Raw genomic sequence first — 21801 nt, forward strand, 5'->3', positions numbered from 1 at the left:
CCCATAATCAGTAGCAAACACAGTACAAAAAAGGGGGAGAGAATAGTCTAAGCCAAAGTTCATATTCAGAATTTACTGAAGCATTGATTAAGCATGCTAATATATGGCAAGAGCATTTGAGAGCTTCTCTAATTAACAGGGAAATGCTCTTAATAACATGCATCAAGTGTTTTCATCCAGATCACAAGCAATTTGCTTCTTTGAGGGGGGGGGGTGAGAAAAACTGAGCAGCCCTTGTTACACTTTAAGACAATGCCTTCATTCATACAATTAATCAGATGTGGTGCAGCAATAGGAAGCTGTTCTTTGTTATGAACCATATCAGCCTATGTCATAATTGGCAACATATTCAGTGACAAGTTCATATTAAACCTATACTGGTCCATCTGCATTATCTGCTATTTTGCCACTGATTGACTGTATCTATATACCACTTCCGGAACTAATGCCACAAGCTCCTTGGCCTGGACAGCCTTACTTCCCTTGGCACAGATAGATCTTACGTAGCCCCATGGAAGGGAGGGAAAAGAATTATCTCTTGGCTAGCTAGAGGTATTGGTTATGGGACAGAGAGCTTGCCATCAAAATTCTGCAGCTTTCCAGAGAGACCCACACTTAGCATTTATATGCAAAACATCACCTCACCACTGCCACCCATGCTTTAAAAATGTTTTTTATATGTGCTGCTGACTTGTATCTTGTAGCATCACCACTGTGTTTTTGCTTTATGTAGTAATGCATTTTTTAAATGTTCAAAGCCAGTGTTGACACATGACACGATCAAGGAGCCACTAGGCCCCCAAACCACTAGGCCCCCAAACTTAATGAGGCCCCACCTCTAATACTTCACCTGTAGTCCCCATTTGCATTCTGATCACTGGCAGGTTGCAAGTTCTTGAACAGCCTCCCATTTAATTTCCCACAATTTCCCTAATGTAGCATCATACTGGGACCTGGCACTAATCCTAACAGTGCTGCTTGCTGTTACCACTGCTAGGTCAACATGTCTATCAAATAGAAAGTGTGTTCTCCCTCATGGAGAGCACAGGTTGCGGGTGGGGCTGACAAGACACCTCACTGTTACTAGGCAAATGGTTTGGCCATCTTGTAAGCAGGGGCGGGCTGTTAGTGCGGAAATTTAGATGTTGCCAATTAGTGATTGACAGCCCTATTTGTTAAATACAAGGCATGCAGCAACGGACATCCTCTTTCGCTGCATGCTTTGGATCACCCGCCCTCCCTTCCCTAATGTTAGGCTGTTTGCTTGACCTTGCTATTGCCTGTCATGGGGTCGTCTGCTTTGGGGCAGGGGCCCGGTAGGAATTTTGCCATTTGGCTGATTAGTGTGTGCCACTTGGTTTTCACCTACCGCATAGCAAATCGTCACAACTTGTAAGGTTTGCAGTTAGGCATTGGTCTGGAATTGGTTGCTGGGGGGTATGGATTCGGCTGTGCATGCCGCCCAAAATGCTGCTGCTGGTGGAGGGGTATGGATTCAGCTGTGCCTGCCCCTCCAAAATGCTGCTGCTGCTGAAGGGTTTTACCATTAAAGGAACTCAGGGGCTCCCCCATGCTTTTGTCTGAAACCCCCTGGCAAGGGGCTAGGGCCACGCAAGCCCCTGGGAGCATGCTGGGGAAAGGTGAGGCATGGTTCCCAGTCCCGTCTCTCTCCCCAGGTGACTTACCTTTCCTGACTTCGTGGGGGGTGCGAATGTCAGAGCTGTCCCCAGGCAGGGTCAGTTAGTGCTACCAATGCCTAAGCAACCACTCACATTGCTGTAATTTAATAAAGTTGTGGCCAAAATTATGCCAAAAACCTTAAACAAAAATTAAGTGTGAATTGTGTTTTTCTTGGGGGGGTGTCTCGGGGACCTCGACGCACAAGCAGAGGCACTGACACAGAAGACAGGTACCGGAGGGAACTTTGCAAGGCCCTTGGCAAAGCACCTTGGGTGCCTTTACAGAAAAGTGGTATATACATGAAGTGAATAAATCTATAGGGTGTCTCCTTCCCTCTGCAGCCTACAGATATTTGTAGGGTATTCAGAGCATTTGGCAGGAAGGCGTATGAAAATAAATAAAATTTGCATCAGATTTATTTCTTAGCCGAAATCCACACTAAACACACACACACACACACACACAACCTACAACTTCAGCCAGGCAACTTTGTTTGGAAATACTGTACTAAAAAGAAAAGGGAAAGTACACACTCACACCCCAGTTCAGCAGCCTCTGTTTCACAGTCAGGCTTCTGCTAGCAAATCTGCAGATCAGGGCCAAAAAAAAAAGTGTCACTTAAAAGGATAATGCTTCGAGTCAAGAAGACAAATAGCCCACTAAAGGTGAGGCAGCTCAGTCCTCAAGAAGTAACAGCTGTGTTATCATTACAGACAAAGCTCTCATGATCATACACCACTTGTATCAAAATTTCAGCCACCTTCCTCCTGCCGAACAATTTATCTTCCAGGCTGGATTCATTATCCTTGCAAGTGACAAGCCTTCTGCAGCTAGGATCACTCTGCCTCTTGGGGTTTTCTATATGGAAAAAAACCTTTTAAAGGCCACCAGCTGAAAGCCAGAAAGCCAGACTTCACCGCCCCACCCCCCTGCCAAGTGCTCCCATCTCATATTCTTTCCCCCTCCCACTCTCCACCCTCCACCCATCTTTTGCACACCAAGTCTTTCCAAAATCAGGGTTCCTTCATCCTTCTCAAATTTGGTTTTCCGGCAAGAAAGATTGAGTGAGCAGTGTAGTCTGGGTGAATTCCACCCCCCCCCAAAAAAAACCACACAAAACCCTACCCCAAAAACTTATTTAAAGTATGCTAAATGGAAAGCCTTTGTTTTGCTATCATCACTTCTGGCAATTGTAAATGAAGTTGAGACAACCTTTGAAGGAAAAGATGAAGAAAAGATCCTCCAGGTGTAAAATCAGATAGGAAACAAACAAACAAGAATCCTCTCTGACTTCATTTGAAATATGTGTTTTGTTCAGCAGTTACCTTACTGTTCTCTAAAATGATAAAATAAGTTTCCCCATTCTCCTGGTTCCAGTTACTAAAGTTAACACAGAGATACATTTAATGTATTTATCTGAATGCAGATGAACCCACTTCTTTATAACAAATGCACTTCTCAATCTACCTACATTTTCTTTCTATGTTATTCTTTACTTGTACTGCACCTGACTTATATGATGTCCAGGTATAGGGCAAGATACCTGGCTTAGGGAGAATTGCCTTGTGGGCCAAATTAGACATGTGAGGTTCTCCACTACTGTTCTATATAAAAATGTTGTAAGCTTGTTCTCTAGTGTTTGCACATTACACAGGCACAAGCAGTTTCTACACAGGTATAAGTGCTTTTGTGAAAGAGTGTACACTTTTACATTTGTACAACTCAGCTTTCATGGTTGTACACATGTTACACTGAACACAAGTATAAGCTGTCCCTACACAAGTGTCCGTGTGAAAAAGTGAACACTTGTGGACAGAGGCACCAACTTGCACACGTGTGATGTCACACGTGTGATGTCACACTTACAACGCTTGATGTTGCAACACATTTCGGGAGGAGCCAGCGTGGAACCAAATGTGGTGGATGGTGGCTCCTCCTCTCTTATGTTGGGCCAGGAGGTGGTGGTGGAGGAGGAGGAGGCTCTCGCTCCTGGCTTCCCACTGGTGGCAGAAGTATGTCAAGGGCTGGCAGGTGCGGAGAGACCCATGGTTTGGGGTTGAGGAGGGGAAGGGAGATGTAGGTGAGGCTGGGTGGCAGCAGCAGCTGCAGCAATGGTCATCACTGCCCTCTTCCAAAGCCACCTTCTCATGGCCCTGTCAGCCACTTGCCTCAGCTGCAAGGGAAACATGGGAGAGGGGAAGCACCCACAAGGTGCCAATGGATAGAAACTGCCTCCTTTCCCCCACTGGCTAGTAAACCACAGCTTTTTTTCTGTGGGTGCTCAAGGGTACACAGTTCCGGCACCTTTTCTCCCAAATGTTAAAAGTGTGGCACTTTTTTGTAACACCTTCATGGTGAGTACCGACTATATATATATATATATATATATATATATATATATATATATATATATATAATCACAGCGGCCAACCAATGGATATTCCACACATGCTTGTGCACGGGGCCCCACATCAAAATGTAAACAGCATACAAGATATCAATACATAATTTAAAACTTTAGAAGTACAAATAGCATTTCAAACAGACAGCTCATTAAAACAACATGCAAAAAACCCCCCAAACAAGTAAACTCACTCTCTATGTGTGTGTAGTATTTGTGGAAGAGAAAAGCTTATTAATGTATTGGAGAGAAGGAAGGGTGCACATTCACAGAGCATGACAAGAGATGCGACTGCGAGCAGAGCCAGCCAACATGCACAGCCCCCTTCCCTCCTTGGCTCACTCCCAGCCCCTACTCCCAAGCCCTCTTATGACATACCCTCCAACATTTCTCCGGTGAAAATAGAGACGTCCTATTCTAGTAGAAGTAGTAGTAGTAGTAGTACCTCACCCATCTGACTGGGTTGCCCCAGCCACTCTGTGTGGCTTCCAACATATATAAAAACATAATAAAACTATACAGGGCTGCCTTCAGCTGTCTTCTGAAGGTTGTATAGTTACTTATCTCCTTGGCTCAGGGGTCACATAACTCCATACCCTCCAGTGAAAACAGGGACACCCTACCATACCCACCAACATTTCTACGATGAAAATAGGGGTGTCCTAAGGAAAAGCAGGACATTCTAGGATCAAATCAGAAACTGGGACAGCTTCTGTAAATCCTGGACTGTTTCTGGAAAATAGGGATAGGGCAGAGAGGAAAGGGAGCTGAACAGAGCGAGCAAGTGCCAGGTGGCAACAGTGTTCCTGGCACTTTTTATAATTGAGTGGCTCAGCTTACTGTGTACACAGATATACAGTTATGCACTCACTGACCATAAAAGGTGAATGCCTCTAGTGCATGTTCTTAGAGTAATGTGTGAGTATCCCTGTTATATACATAGGTAGGGCCTATACACTCATTGAATATCACATTTGAATTACTGTATGAGTGTACAGTTAAATTATCTGTGCACACAGGCCTCAGCCCCATGTACCTGAAGGAGCATCTCCATCCTCAATCCTTCAAACTGGGACACTGAGGTCCAACTCTGAGGACCTTCTGATGGTTCCCTCACTGTGAGAAGTGAAGTTATGGGGAACAAGGCAGAAGACCTTCTCTGCTTCCCACCACAAATTTAATTTCTAGAGACTTAGAGAAGGAAGCTGAACTCTGCAGGGTGGCAGTGCTAACAAATCACACCAATGAAGATCCTCAAATGCAAAAACAAAACAAAACACCCAACAACCCAAGACCACAAGGCATAGGCAGTGATTTGTCAGGGACAAGCATCAGAAATGCAGTGTTCTCGTACATTGTCTCAGGTATATCAGCTCATGCAACACCTTTGAATTCTGCAATCCAAAATTGAGAGAGGCTGCCGGTGATCAACTTTTCCAGAAACAGTATTTCCAGCTGTTGAGTAAAGGGGTATAGAAAAGGCTCAGAGCTGAGTGGTAGAGTGCTCTCTCTCTCTCTCTCTCTCTCTCTCTCTCTCTCTCTCCACTCCTTTGAGGCCTCCTATATATTTTGCCTACTATCATGGTTTTCCTGTTTTTAACATATGCCGATCTGGTCTTCTTAAGGTGCAATAGTGAAAAATAAACTGTTTTTAAATGATAAGTATGTTTTGCATGCAAAAGGTTCCAGGTGCAATTGCTGGCACCTCCAGTTAGGGTTGGAAAACACTCCTGTTTGAAACCCTGTATTGCTTCTGCCAATCAGCATAGATTAGAATAGGAATCTGCATTCCTGATGTTCCTGGGCTCAAGCTCAAGTGTTGCAGGCCAACAATATCAGGAAGGCAACAGATTCCCGACCCTTAATGTAGACAACACTGAGCTAGACAGACCAATGGTCTGACTTGGTACAAGGCAGCTTCCAAGGTTGGCTGGGAAAGCTGTAGTATATGCCTTTTCTTTTCTTCTTTTAAGAAAGGAAAAAAGAAATGAATCCTTGTGGGCTGTCATTTAGCAGGCAGGGAAATGATGATTTTAAAAGAACAATTCATCATTAACCAAGCTGCAAGCATTTTCTTTAGAGTATTTGCTTCAGCCTTCATTTCATAGCACAAGTGTTTGGCTTCGGATGCCAAGCTGACATGTGGAAGCATTTGTAAAAATATTGTCCCCAGGCTGCTTTCCAGATTCAACTAAACCCTTGCATAATTAAACTGTCCTTTCTAATAGTGGCCACTTGTTTGATCAACATATATATGCATATATATATATATATATATATATATATATATATATATATACACACACACACACATATATAACATACATACACTAAAACAATGTGTATCCCTCTGGGTTAGAATGCAGAAGTTGATATTATGTAATCAAGTTCTCCTGCTTTCTAATTAAACAGCCCCTTGTTTCAGACTCCAAATTTCCCTCCCTGGGAGAATCTAGTAAGTTGCTGTTTAAATAAGGCAAAAGATTCTGGTCCAAAGGGTTGGCATTTGTGTGTGGCGTCCACTCTCCCTTTTTATAAGGGATGTTTAGATTTACACAGATGGTGGTCTGGTGGGGCAGCAGCATTGTGTGTGGGGAGTGTCCCAAATTTGGATTGGGAAAAGTTGGAGGGTATGCCCTCCATGTTACAGTCTAAATCCATACTGGGCTGAGTGGTGCTGCTGAATACCTGTATTAAAACAACCACCACAAATCTGCCCTGAAAAGGCACAGCTATGTAGCTAATGTAAAGTGTAGTCCGTTTCTTAGAAGCCTGAGGTGCACATATATTGTTGACTATTTAATGGTTTCCTTTATACCCTGCTTTTTCTACCAAGGAAGTGTGTGTGTGTGTGTGTGTGTGTGTGTGTGTGTGTGTGTGAAAAAGAGAGAGAGAGAGAGAGAGAGAGAGAGAACACTGCAGTTTGAAATAATGGCCAACAGACCTGTTGCAAAAGTACTCTATAAGAGAGATGACACAATTCTGCATCTCAACTGTCCCCTCTTCCTCCTCACCAATGACATTGTCTCACCCCAACTCACTTTCTGTCTTATTTTGCACCCGGGGGAAATGTTGGATCTCTAGAAGCTGAATTTCTATGTCAGGGCAGTGGGTTGGGGTGGGGAAGAGCTGCTTCTTTTTACTCCCGTGCCATTCCATGTAAATCCATGCACATAGACACAAAATTCCAGTTTTGAAAAAATGTTTGCCAAATTGGTTTGGGAGTTATGTGTGTTTTAATAACTGTGTGTGTTTTGATAAATTGTTATAGCTTCTTTAATGTATTGCAGGCAGAGAAAAGACTTCAGGAATGGGTAATGGAAGAGTGACGGGACCACAGATCAAGGTATGATTATTGCTGTGAGAAAGGGGTTGCCCCTAAGAATGCCCCAATTGTCTGTATGAAATGCTGGAGGATGTGGACAAAATGGGAAGAAAGGGGGAATGAGGGTAGAACAGCAAAATATGCAAATTTAAGGTATCAACTCTTTAATGATGCCTTGTGCTAAAACTGTGTAATGAACATGCTGGAAGGGTGCTTGCTAAACAGAAACAGGCCACAGCCAAGGGCAGATCTACTATGAAACTAAAGAAGCTTAAGCTTCAGGGTCCCTAATATCAGAGGGGCCCCAGAAACAGTTTTAGTCCACATTGCGTAAAACATTTGAGTCTAGTAGACCAGATTTGAATCACTCAACTCAAACTGATCATTTGTTGTTCTTGTATATATTCCAACAATAGCAAAGTTTGAGAATCAGTAACACAGATGTTGTAAAGATCTTTTTAAGCAAAATTGGAGTAGTTTTTTTAATAAAAAAATTTGTGGTGATCTGTCATGGGACAACCCCATTGAAGAAGATAAGAGTGGTTACCAAAACCACATTGCTGCTTGCAAAGGGCCCCCCATGACAGTTTAAGGTTCAGGACATCCAAAATGTAGGTCTGCCACCGGTCACAGCTGAACTTAATGGGGAAGGCATCTCTGTCTCACACCTCCCACTGACTGCCTGATTAATTAAGCCAGATTGTTGAAGATGAAGATGGAAATGGGTGGGTAGGTTCCAGCTCCTTCCAGCTAAGGCAATGGATGGAGGCCCACTGTCTCACTTTTCTCTCTCCTGCAGACAGGTGGAATAACCATGAATGGAGACAATCCTGGTAGAGAGTGTCTCTCCCAAACAATGGAGGAGGACCCACTATATCACTGTTTATGAGGATTTTCCTGTCCCTGCATCTCAATACATGCCAGTTGAGAATACTGATTTAGATTTCAACTAGCAGCCTTGTACCGGGCATTGCTCAGGAATTATAAGAAACCAAAAAAAACCCAAAAAAACCAGTGCAGTTTTGAAATGTTCAGTCTGCCATATTGATTCAAAATAAATGCTTACCTAGTCCCGGGGTGGGTGGTGGTTGTTGCCCGTTGTGGCAGGCCCCAAACCCCAGGGAGCAAGGCTGGGCAAGAAGGCTGGCAGTTGGGAACCCCCAGGCCGGCCACTTGGAGTGGTGGGCTTTCCCGCCATCCAGATATTTGAATTCTGGCCGATCCGGACAGGCTGAGTGGGTGGGGCTTGGGAGTGGACCAGAGTGGAGCAGGCTTCACCCTGGTCTGCCCCTAACCTATAAAAAGACAAGCTGCACTGACTTCAGGACTGCAGTTGGCCAAAGAACAAATCCTCGCTCCCCCCATTTAGTTATGCTGTGGGTTTTATATGCTAACCTTCCTTCCTTCCTTCCTTCCTTCCTTCCTTCCTTCCTTCCTTCCTTCCTAGGGCACTGCATTTACTGACATTGCTGTGGTTAAATAATGGTTGCCGCTTTCGGAGCTGGGAAGGAATTTGCCTGCAAACAGATTGGCCCCATTTGCAGGTGTTGCCTTCCCCATAGCAAAAGTCACAACTTTGGTGGATAAAGCTTTGGGTGGAATCCTTTTAGTCTAACATCAGGTGGGGAGGTGAAGTGGTGCATCAACCCAACCTCAGAAGGGTGCGTTCACAGGGGTACCCCGTTAGAGGGTCTAGTTTGAAGTCTCTGTCAACAAGTCAAGGCGTCTGGCAGATGGCCATAGAACTCCCCCCCCCAGCAGCTTGGGAGGACCATTCGTTTAGACCTGCATCTTGCAGAGGACCCATTAATCCTAGACTTGACCCTGTCATGTCTTAGCCCTCCACCCAAAGGTTGAGAGGGATATAGACCCAATGCCTAAGCCAAACTCTGCCTACATCTGGAAGCAATAAACTTGTGGTCATTTTTAAACTCCAGAATGTTGTCTTGTTCACCTTCATAAGCTAGGCCTTGCTCCCTGGGGATGGGGTGACTGTGACTGGGTCCGCAATGCTGTCCTTTTGTATCCAAACCGATGAATACCTGCTTCTTGATCTCTGGAAAAATTATGCAAAATTGGATTAAGATCAATGCAGTTTTAAACAGTCCAGTCCACCATCTTGATTCAAAACTGTATCCAATGGTATCCAGACATAGGCAGAAACATGCCTTTTGATCTCAAATCAGCCAAATTAACAAACCATGAGCTTTCCAAAATATATAGTATATGTTCATTAAAAGGCAGGTTTCCTATCCTGTGAAGGTGGCAGTCTCAATGCTAGGTCACAGGGAATAAATATTTACAAATATTGGGAGCATTCAAGTAAGTTTTACTCAAAGTGGGCCTTTTAAAATTAGTCATAGCCATTAATTTCAATGACCCTACACTGGGCATACCTTTGCTGAATACCACCCATAGCAACATCGCATAGCACTCAGTAGAGTTTGTGTAGAATGATTTTTCAGTGAATTTGCCCTTTTGGGGAGTAACTACCAACTTCTTATGCTTACAGCAGGAAATTACTTGACCACAAGATATTTTGGGTTAGGGCATCCTATTCTCTTTAAAACAGAGAGAGGGAGAGTTGTGGCGCTTTAAGCCACAGTACCTAAAATTAAATTAAATTAAATTAAATTGAGTAGGTTTGTTTGTGGGGCGGGAGATGAAGCAATGCTTAGAAAATTCCACGACAATTTCAGGCTTAGTATCTGACATTATATTCAAAGACAGCTGGAGGAAAAACAGAACCTCACTATATGAATGTATTCAGTGACCCATAAAATCTAGCAACATTCAGCACCATTTAAATTAAATTTAAACAAGCTTTTACGAGCTCCAGTTTTACCTACTTATGCAGTATGAAACTTGTTGAAAAGGAAAATCGGACCAGTAAAAACAATCTGTAATACACCTGTATTTTCATCGGTATATACACCACTAGTTAAGCTTAATACGAAAAGTGAAAGAAATCATGCAAAAGAATTTAATTCAGTTTGACAATCGAATTAATGTTACTTGTGACACTAATTTTTCTTGATTAATGCTCATACAGAGGCATTGTCATTTTTATCAAGAAGTACATTGTTCACGGGAGTTTTGATGGCTTCATAAACACCCTTAAAGCATCCTGGTAGGTATTGAGATTAGTTATGATATTACGATATTTCATTTCTTTCAAAAAATCTTATTTTAAACTACCTTTTTTTTAAAAAAAAAAGTGCGTGGTCAATACAGTATGAATTCCATTACAGCAGAGTGGAGGCAACCATCAATAATGGAGCAAATAAATATGTATTAAACATCTCACTTGAAAACAATGTCATTATGAACAAAACGTTGCCCTTCATGCAATTTATTCTAGTCATCCGTATTAATAGAATCAACATTTCTGTCAAGATGAATAGTAAAGTTAATGTTTGCTGCACTGGGGAGTTAATTTATTGCTGTCATTCATGCAGATAACAAAGTCAACATTAATTTTAGGTGTCTATAGGTGTCAACACAAGTTCCAATTCTAAAAATAGCACCACATAACTAACAAAGTTGCTTCTCACCCACAATCAATAGTGAGTTTTGTAGCCTGGATTAGCCAGTCAAAGCTTGAACCACAGCAGCCTTTGGCCTGCATGCTTAGTCTTCATGGGTGATCCACTCAAGGCCTAAGGAGGGCAAGAGGCATGCTCCAAGCGGTCCAGAAATACTTCCAGGCCATGCACTGACCTTTGGACAATAACCTAACTTTCTCCTCACCTGCTCAGTTGGATGGTATTCAGTTGCTCAGTTGGATGGTATTCAACTGACTTTCAGTCAAAGTAGACCCATTGAAATGAATGACTCTAACTTAATACAGTGGTACCTCGGGTTAAATATGCTTCAGGTTACATACGCTTCAGGTTACAGACTCTGCTAACCCAGAAATAGTGCTTCAGGTTAAAAACTTTACTTCAGGATGAGAACAGAAGTAGAGAACAGTTTCAGGTTAAGAACGGACCTGCGGAATGAATTAAGTTCTTAACCCAAGGTACCACTGTAATGCCAATGACTTGAAAACCCTTCCCTCCCTCCCTGTATGCTTAGTTGAATGCCTCCATATTATGTACATGGCTGAGAGTAAGAGAAACAAAACCTATTTTCTTTTTTCTCAAATAATACACTGGGTCTTTGTTGTTGGAATTCTTTTCTCTCTGAATTATGTCTGTGTTATTTAGGTGATTGTGTAAACACTATGTATGTTCTATGTTACAGTTCTCTTTTTAAAGGAATCCCCTTTTGCAAAGGCCTTTCCAGTTGAAGTCCTATTTAAATATACAAACCCTTATGAAGGGAAAGGAACTGGGACCTTGAAATTGCCCATCAACAGGTCACACCTGGATGCAGTGGCGTAGCGTGGGGGGTGCAAGGGGTGCCAGCCGCACCGGGCGCAACATTTTTGGGGGCGCACTCGGAGCTCTCTGCCCCTATCTGGTCCTGGTGGCGCTGATAGAACGCCAGGCGCGGGGGCGCCAGGGAGAGCCAGCGCGTGCCCCACCCCGGACGCTCGCGGCCACCGCCGTCCCTCCCTCCCAGGGAAGGCGGGATTAGAGCAAGCGCCCGGGCAGCAAGAAGCGCGCGCGCACGCCGGCCCTGCCCTGGATCCCTCAGAACAGCCAGTCTCTGGGAAAGTGGGCGTGGCTTTAGAACTCTCAGGCAGCAGAGGCCGCCGCCCGGCAAGGCTTCCCATTGGGAGGCGCAAAGGCTTTAGTGGGCGGGGATTGGCGCAAATGTAAGCAGGGCGGGCTAAGAGGAGGAGCCGCTGCCGAGGAGCAGCGGCACCAGCAGCGTTTCCTCTCCCCCCCTCCCCTCCCGTGTCAACAAGCGCTTTGCCTGCGCCGGGGGTTTGCGCGTCTTTTCCTCTCATGCGCGGTATTTGCTTCCCGAGTCGGGCCCGGGGTTTGGCCTAGAGCCGGCGGCGGGCAGAGGGCGCAGCGCGATCGGCCGCAGCTCTCCGGCCGCAGCGGCTCCGGGCGGGCGAGCGATCGGTCGGTCCGCTGGCTCAGGATGGCGGACGACTCCACAGTGGCGTAGCGTGGGGGGTGCAGGGGGGGCGCAACTTCTGGGGTTAGGGCAAATCCACGGGTTAGGGGGCGCAAATCACTTGCCTTGCCCCGGGTGCTGACAACCCACGCTACGCCACTGCCTGGATGTACAGAACATGGAACAAACACGTTGTTCGCTTGGTCTCAGTTTCCTCCATGATGGTGAGATCTATTGCATTTCTGTTTCCAGATTTGCATCTTTACATAGAAATTAGTATCTGCATGTTATGCAAATCCATGACCCATGATGTTGCCTTCCTTTCCCCACACTGAAGAAGGAGAGTGCTAACATTCTCCTTGCCATTTTGGAGGCCATTTTCGAAACATAGTGCAGATCCACACCATGCATTTGAAAAAACATCCAGCACAAATTTAAAGTACATTACTTCCCCCAGGGAATCTCGGGAGCTGCAGTTTTCCCCTCACAGAGCCACAATCCCCAGTACCCATAACAAACTACAGTTCCCAGGATTCCCTGGGGGAAGAAATGTGTATGGTTGTGGATCTGCTTTTAAACACATGGTCAATGCTTATCTTGCATTCACTCAGTGTCAGGGCCATGAAGGAAAAGATGGATCTGTTGAAATAATAAGATATTCTGACTTCATTTAAATAGGTAGCCTCTCCTCATTTCATCTAACAATGTTGTTAATTAGTTTTTCATCCTATGGGCATGTGTTCTCCTGAATTCCACACCATTTCACAGTGCTACTGCCAAGATGTATGTGTGTCAAAAAATTCTCCCCCCTCTACTTTAAACCTACAATTACCATCTTGCCACATTCTCAATAGCAGGAAATCCAATTACTTTTTTCTTTAAATGAATATATAAAGAAAGCAGGAATGGAAGGAGGGGGAAACCTCAGCAAGTGGTAAATTATTCATATTGTCATACAATCCTAAATGCTCTGGTACAACTGACGGCCTCCATTTTAATCGTGATGCAAGGCTGCTTCCCTGATTTGAAGCAATAAATAAAAGTGCACATTCTTGTACTGGCGCAGACAGTACAATCATAGGGCAGTCATGATTTTTCTTTCTTTCTCTGCAAAACATATAGCGTAGATAGATACAGGAAATGCCATCTCTGCACTCCTTCGGATGTTATTCCAGAGACAAAAATAAAACAAAATAGTAAAATCCTATAGCATTTTTTGCAGAGCATCATGCATACTATCAAAAGAGCTGTATATTCTAGACTGGAATTATAAAAGCTGACAGACACTGGGTTGCCTAAGACCACTCTTCTAATTTTGTGAGCTACGATTTGAGCCACGGATTTAAACCCTCAAGTTCATGCTCTGATATGCTAAATTCTGCCTCCAGCTGATGGCAGCATGTGTTTATATGTTGGTGGGACCTTAGTAGGCCATCTGTTCCAACCCACTGGTTCCTGCAGGAAATCCAGATCTAGAACATTTCCAACATAGACTATCTGACCTTGCTTGAAGACCTCCAGTGAGGAACAGCCCAAGCTATTGATCACCAACATGACCCACAACTAGGTTGAAGCTTGATCTAAGGTGGGTTGAAAAAGCAGCACTACCTCCATGTAAATAAAGGGTAATGTGTTAAAAGGTGGGTCCTCCAGATGCATGTTTGAGTTAAAGATGGATCTGTGTCTGAAAAGGTTTAAAATTGATGCTCTCACCTTTAAATCCTATGGTCCATGAAGGTGTCCAGGTGGCTATAGGAATCTTTGAATCTCCTCTCCAAGGGGCAGAAAGAGATGTCAAATATTGTGGCAGGAGATTTGACATCTGATGTCCCCTCTCTGCCACCACAAAAACATATGTGGTGCTTGCCACATGGCTCTGACACAGATAAGGCCCCAAAAGGTGTGTGTGATGGGTTGCATGAAGGAACCATAACCTTCTGAATTGCTATTCCTCTGCTCTAGGAAGAGAACCATGTGAGCATATACTGTAGCATTGCTACCCAATCCCTATTATTCACAATAGAGGGGAATCACTAAAGGAGAAAAAGAGAAAGACATGATGGAGGGGTTCCTCACTTCCACTTGGCCAGCATGCTGTCAGTTCTCTCCCCACCCCCTTTTAGGACTGCAGATTTACTATTTTAGAAAACTATCCAAATATTCAAATAAAATCTAGCTTCTTATAATTGAGGCCTAATAGATTTGACCTCTTTCATGACAGTCCTTTAGGTGTTTAAAGTGTATGATCATACTTCCTAACCAAACCCACACCCAAGCTTTCTCTTCTCTTGGCTAAACATACCCACTTTCTTCAACCTTTCTGCACAAAACTTGTTTCCAGACTGTGGGCCATTTTCACTGCTCTTCTCTGTACCTGTTCCAACATTGTCTTCATCATTATTAAAGTGTAGCATCCTGAACTGTATGCAATATTCCAGATGAGAACTGACCAGTACAGAATAAAGTGTTATTAAATATATGTTTACAAATTGTACCAGGAGTTGTTGTTTTATAAAGAAGATCCTAACCAATCAATGTCTAAGTAACTGAGTTTCCAAACCAACAATCTTTTGGTATTGTTATCCGTGGAATAGTTAAAGGTAAAGGTAAAGGTACCCCTGACAGTTAAGTCTAGTCGCGAATGACTCTGGGATTGTGGTGCTCATCTCGCTTTACAGGCCGAGGGAGCTGGCATTTGTCCACTTCCGCAGACAGTTTTTCGGGGTCATGTGGCCAACATGACTAAGCCGCTTCTGGTGGAGCCAGAGCAGCGCACAGAAATGCCATTTACCTTCCTGCTGGAGTGGTACCTATTTATCTACTTGCACTTTTTGGCGTGCTTTTGAACTGCTAGGTTGGCAGGAGCTGGGACTGAGCAATGGGAGCTCACCCTGTCATGGGGCCTTGAACCGCCGACCTTCCGATCGGCAAGTCCAAGCAGTGCAGTGGTTTAAACCACAGCGCCACCCGCCATGTCCATCTAGATATTATTGGACTCCAACTCCCACTGCTCTTGTCCATTGGCCATGCTGACTGGAGGTGATCAGAGCTAGATTCCAACAACACCTTGGAAGGAAACATGCTATCCACACCAGTGGTATAAACAATGAAGTTATCTAGACAGAATGGAGGGGAAATGCCTGATTCACAGTTAAACTCAAAAGCAAAGGAAGCCTGGTTAAGTGCAGAGCAAAGTAACTGGTGAAATGTTACAGCACTTTGAAAGCCAAAAATCAAACAATCTTCAAAGTAGGCCAGCCTTAGGTGAGATGAAGCAGAACAAATCCTGAATTCTAAGAGATGGCGAAGTTGTAGGTAGAAATTGTAATATTCACTAGGAACCATGAAATGTTGCCTAAAGCAGGCACACTGAGACTATCTCAAGCATGAATAACATAGAAACACACACCTTGACATTTAAAAATATGTTATCTTGACATTGTAGCAGTAGAAAAGACACTGCTTTAAGGACACTGGGTATTTAACTCCCGAAATAGCTATTTCAAGGAAGGCATAAAGCAAATCATTTTTTTTTTTTGCTAAAAACAAACCCCTCCACATCCAGTCTTCCATTTTGACCTTATGTCAAGATGAGCTCCTTAGTGTCAACAGTGCCTATTATATAAAAACTATGTGCACCCTTCATTTGGTTATATATTTAAAAATATTGTCACATGTTTTGGAGAGTATGGTATTTTTCAGCTGTTCATTGTGGGGGGGCAGAGCAGGAGCAGAAATATATTTCTCAAATTGTTTAAGTTACAGATGGCAGGAGTTTAAATTGCACAGACAAATTTATAATGATGGTGGTTTAAGAGTATCTGGTTTGAATCTCATATTCACTGTGAACTCACTAAGTAACCATTTTTTCTCAACCTCAGTCAAGCCTTCTGTAGTAAAGGGGATAATGATATTGACTTACCCTGCAGCCAGTGGCATGTAATGAAATTTTTCATAGAGGAACAGTTAGGGCCAGAGGCACCAGCTTACAAGGGTGATGGGCAGGGCCCAACATCATGTGCGTGAGCATCGTGACTCCTTCCCCAAGTTGGGCAGAAGCTTCCTGGGCTTTGGGAAGCAGGCATCAGGTGTCTGACAGAATACTTCAGCCCTCCCCAAAGTCAGGCGGGCTTTCGGAAGGTGGCAAGAGGGTTACTGGACCCTTTAGGGGGCTAGCTTAGTCACTGAAGTCCAGTGACCACACACCACTGCCTGCAATGTTATTGTAAAGATTACAATGGAATTCATGTAAAGTGCTTTGAATACTTGAAAGCGTTACAGTGGTACCTCGGGTTACATAAGCTTCAGGTTACATACGCTTCAGGTTACAGACTCCGCTAACCCAGAAATACTACCTCGGGTTAAGAACTTTGCTTCAGGATGAGAACAGAAATTGCACGGCAGCGGCATGGCAGTAGCGGGAGGACCCATTAGCTAAAGTGGTGCTTGAGATTAAGAACAGTTTCAGGTTAAGAATGGACCTCTGGAACGAATTAAGTACGTAACCAGAGGTACCACTGTATACAACTGCCAGTTGTTGTTCTTAAGAGCTGAATATATGACTTTTCATGGAACAGATTCACACATATGCAGTACTGGGGCATGGAAGAGTCTTCTCCTCTCAGCAGCTTTATGCTGTCTCTGAAGCACCACTGCCAGTTTCACCATCCATGTAAGTAGAATTGAAGAGGGGAATCACTATGCAAAGGAGTGGTATAGGCATTCCAGTTAACTCCTGATTTTGAGGGGAAAGATCTGCTGAACTCTAGTCCTGTCCAATAAAAATGGGTAGGGGGGTGGTGCATTTGAAGAATTAATGACATTTTTTTAAAAAAAAAAAAAAACCACACCTGTACCTACAGCAACTTTGGGTGGGATTGAGGAGATGCCTTGTAAACCAACAAAGTCTGTTTCTATAATCGGTGGAATATGCTAAGAGATTCATCTTCTACAAGTATTATTTTTAAGGCCTGCTAAACTTTTGGAGAAAGCACCTAATTAATTGCTGCTAAAGCCTGCTAAATGCTTAGCCCCAATGAATATCAAATGTTAATTATTTAAGAGATTTATGTGATTAACAATGTAAAGTTAACTTTGAAGCTTAACATAATACACGACTTCAGGCCCCTATGGCTTCCAACAGCTTTTCCTGTGTTGCAATTTTGATTACAAAAATCTCTTTTTAATATGGTCTCTCTATACAAGCATTATTGACCACACACACATACACACATGCACAAAAATAGCCTTGCCACAGCAACAGTGAGATGGTATGCAAAGATGAATATCTAAAGTGGATATCTAAAGTCCTTGTTTGACATTATGCTTATGGTTAAGGAAGCACGTAAGGGGATGCAGTAATCATAAGGGCTCCCTGTGCATCTTAGACACCTGGACAATAGAGCCAATGTGGTATAACGGTTCGAGAATTGGATTAGTACCTGGGAGACCAGAGTTCAAATCCCCATTTGGCCATGAAGCCAAGTCACTGCCTCTAGACCTAACCTATCTCACAGGGTTGTTTGGGGGGGGGATTAAGGGAGATGGGGGAGAACCAGACCGATCACCTTGTGCTCCTTGGAGTAAGAGGTGTGGTTTAAATGAAATGAATAAAATAAATAATAATGAATAATACATGAATGTAGAGTCCCTACAAATTCTAGAACCATTATTTTATTCATTTTATTTTATCCATTGCATTTACACTCCACCTTTTATGAGAAGGCATATGTGAAGTTTTGTATACACTATTTGGTTTGAGAACTTGCCACATATTGTTTCAGAAAATGCCTTAAAATGCAAACTGGAGCAAATTTATCCCGTTACTAATCAGAAGCCAGTGCTGCTGAAACGAAGTTGGGGTAACACAATAGACCACTTTGCCCCCCCGCCCCGCCCCCCAGCCTTGGTCTTTAAATTAAAAGGACAGCAATCAGGCTCAAAATCCCCTGAAATTTAAGCTCTTGCACTTACTAAACAAAGGCAGCAAACACGCAGAATCAGCTGAAAGAGATTGAATTGTACCTGTAAGTGTAGCAAACAAAAAGCCCCTTGAGCAGTCTATTGTAGCAAGTAAGCCATTACACCTACTTGCATATCTAAAATCACGCACAAGGAGATACTGCAGCCTTGTAAGCCAACATAGTTCAATTTCTTTTCATTTCATCTCAATAAAAGCTCTTTATGTGCATATTCATTCCTATTGCTCTGCTTCTGATCAACTAGCATAAAGCTTTCTGTAAAGTTTCACAGGCTTCCACTTGTCAGATAATATTAGTAGCACCTGCGCAATACTATCTTACTGGCTTGAAAATTAACAATCTTGGAGCAATTGGGGTGCAGGGGACGGGTTGGGAGAATTCCTTCTCTATGTATATGTAAGTTGCTAATCTGTAGTGGGGCATATAAAATAAATATAAAAGAATAGGCTTGCTTCTTTATAATGCTAAAATGAAGCACAGTCATAGGAACACATTTGCAGGTGGAGTGAGGGGCCTCAAAAACAAAACCTTAAGGCAGCAAAAGAATACAAATAAAAATTCAAAAATAATATGTGCACTGCATCTAGGAATGGGCAAAAAAGTTACTTTTAGTTTCTCTCAACTCCTTAATTGCTCCATTCTAAACTTTGGTTCTCCATCAGTTTCCTTTTGCGAAAACAGCATTTTTGTGCTAATTTCTCCTAATACACACCTTTTTAATATGCAAAATTTGCAAAACAATCCCTCCTAATATGTTTTTGTAAGGCACTTTCACTAATGTATGAATTTATATGCACACTTCACCCTAGTATGTGCATTTGTTTACACATTACTAGTTTGGAGAATTCTATCACAAAATTCAGATAACTGAATTTCTAAGCAAGGCTGTGTCAGTTTATGTACTGCTTTGAAAAGGGAGAATTTGGAAGGTTCTCCTTAAAATATTAACTGAATCAAATTTATCTTTTATCCCTACTCACACATTTTGTGATAACTCAAGTTATTATGATGTTGGTGCAGGAAGGCAGTTTACTGCATGGCCATGCCTACTACCTCCAACATGGAAATTGACCAAGTTTTCCATCGACTGAAAAATGATGTAGACCAACATTCCATGATGTTGACCAATATCCCAATCAGACACATCCCGTAGCTTCCCAGTACCTGCCATTGATCAGTGGTTTTTAGCCATTGATAGGACTGCCATCTGTAGATCTGTGTAATCTTTTAAAAACAAAAAACTGAAACATACACATGTATGCTTTGAATGCAATAGCTGCAGCCTCCATGCCTGATCCTGAATACAGTGTGCTAGTGTAAATACAACCAGCTGACACTGTGCGCTAGTATGGAAATTTAAGTACCACCATATTTACTCACATAAGGTTTGGGGATTTAAAAAAAAGCTTTGGGCCTCCAGGGCTCTAAAATGAAAATGGAATTAATCACAGTTTATAACATAAAACTTCATACATTATTTCTTTTTGCCATCTGTCTAACATTGTTTCCCCCTTCAACCAACCTGCTAGTGATTAATTCTCCCAGGAACTTCAGATCTCAGGATCGTGATTAGTATTGCCACAAAAGAGCCGTATATTGCGAGACTATAGACAACATAGATGTTACAGCCAAGTGCCATGGGAGTGATATACAATGTAGCTGCTGCACACACAAGCTATTTCTATGACAAATTTGATTTTAATCATTCTCTAGCTTAGCAAGTGTCAAAGGAAGACCTTGTAAAACCATTGAATGAAGCATGGACCCACTTGACAATACTGAGCTATAGGACAGGGATAACCAATGTGTTGTCTTCCGTATGTTTCTGGACTACAGTTCCCATAAACCTTGGCCATTTTCCACACTGGCTACTGCTGAAGGGAGCTGTCCAAAACAATGTGAGGAGAACCATGTTTACGCTTGCTATAAAAACAAAATGGATATCATATCACTGGGGGATCATCACAAAGCAGCCTTGAGTCATTTCTACTGAATTGGTGATGGTCACGTCTAGCTCATGCAGCTGTCTTATAGCAGAAACACCACAGCTACCTGTTTGTGTGAATTGGATTTCACTTTCTTTCTCACAGGCTAGAAACCAAGTTGAAAGCAATGACCATTATAGCCCAAATCAGTGGGCAGTGAAAATCCAACGAAATGCTTCAACCTCATTGTTGATGTCATGTAAGATCAGCCTGTCCCTTTAAAATATAACAGCTGACCTGTTGCTGGCATGGCCTTAGGTAGGGTACAGGAGCTTGGCTTTAAGTCAGTTTCTCTCCCAACTTTGCTGCACCTTCCCTTTACCAAGTGTGGGTTTCTTCCAGTCACTGGTCTTCCAGGGCTAAGTAGGGTGGGGGTTTTTGGGGTGGGAATTCCCTGATCTGGGTCACTCTTTCTTCACCTACTGTTGGATACAAATGCAGTTGGCATACAGGATTGGTGTGGCATAGTTGCCAGTTTGGCATGAAGTTTGGGCAGGTGGGGAAAGGGAAAGTAGGTATATAAAGGCATTGTTTAGTTAAGGACACATTTCAGGGATCTGCCCATGCAATACGCCTGGCAGAACCTTTGGGTGCTTTGTAGGTCTGACATTCACATTTTGGGAGAAAACTGGACAGCTCTGCCTGGGTGTTCATTTTGGGTTCATACCCAAGGCTCACCTAGCAAGGAGGGAATATTTTCCTCCTCATCCTTAGCTTGGGAGCCACTGCTTGTGGCTGTTCACATGTCCAGGAGTCTAGAGAGATGCTTCCTTCCAGAGCGAGTGAAAATCCTCAGCTGCCTGAGCTATTGGAATCTGATTGATTGGTTTGTAGTTCCTGCAATATGGTTTGCAGATACTCCATTATCACACTTTCTTGTCTCAGGAGTCTTCTTTCTGAATGTGGGGGGCAAAGTCAGTTTGATACATCTTTAAAGCAACCCTACCTAATTTGCAGACCCTGGAACAATACACAAGCCAAAATGATGCTGTCCCACCCCCGTGTGTACAAAAATTCAAATATTAGGCGAAAATGTTCATTAAAAGGGGATATATTTGTGACAAGAACAAACATGTATTGTATTGGGGGGTGGGGAGACTGTTTAACCAATGTTTTAATGGTTGACTGAAAAGGGTTTTGGTTTTTAAACTGGTGGGGGCTTTGTGTTTTTCTTTTGGTTTGGTTTGGTTTTTAAAACTGATGTTCCTCATTTTTAATTAAGTTTTAAAAATTGCTTTTAGTGAACTCTGAATTTGATTGGTATGCATGTATTGCTTCAAATATAATTGTGGAAAAGTATTTTCAGAGAGTATACCATATTTTTAAATTATATTGGCATGAGGAGTGGATGAGAAATTTCTGTCTGTTAATCCAACTGAATAGATGTTCCGAGAGTCTGACCCATGTAAGAGAGAT

The 21801-nt window shown here is 42.9% G+C and overlaps 1 protein-coding gene across 4 annotated transcripts in view; it reads right to left on the reverse strand.

The window, feature by feature from the left end:
• PCDH11X (protocadherin 11 X-linked) overlaps positions 1–21801 on the reverse strand; it is a 758870-nt gene that overhangs the window by 497882 nt on the left and 239187 nt on the right. Inside the window, exon 5 of one of the 4 annotated variants that reach the window (XR_014560299.1) lies at positions 9361–9462. The exons of the other annotated variants lie outside the window; for them this stretch is intronic. The gene's annotated coding sequence lies outside the window, so the exon portion shown is untranslated. The remainder of the gene's footprint in view (positions 1–9360; positions 9463–21801) is intronic. 4 annotated transcript variants of the gene reach the window in all.

The sequence above is a fragment of the Podarcis gaigeae genome, assembly GCF_964106915.1.
Source record: "Podarcis gaigeae genome assembly, chromosome: Z".
NCBI lineage: Eukaryota > Metazoa > Chordata > Lepidosauria > Squamata > Lacertidae > Podarcis > Podarcis gaigeae.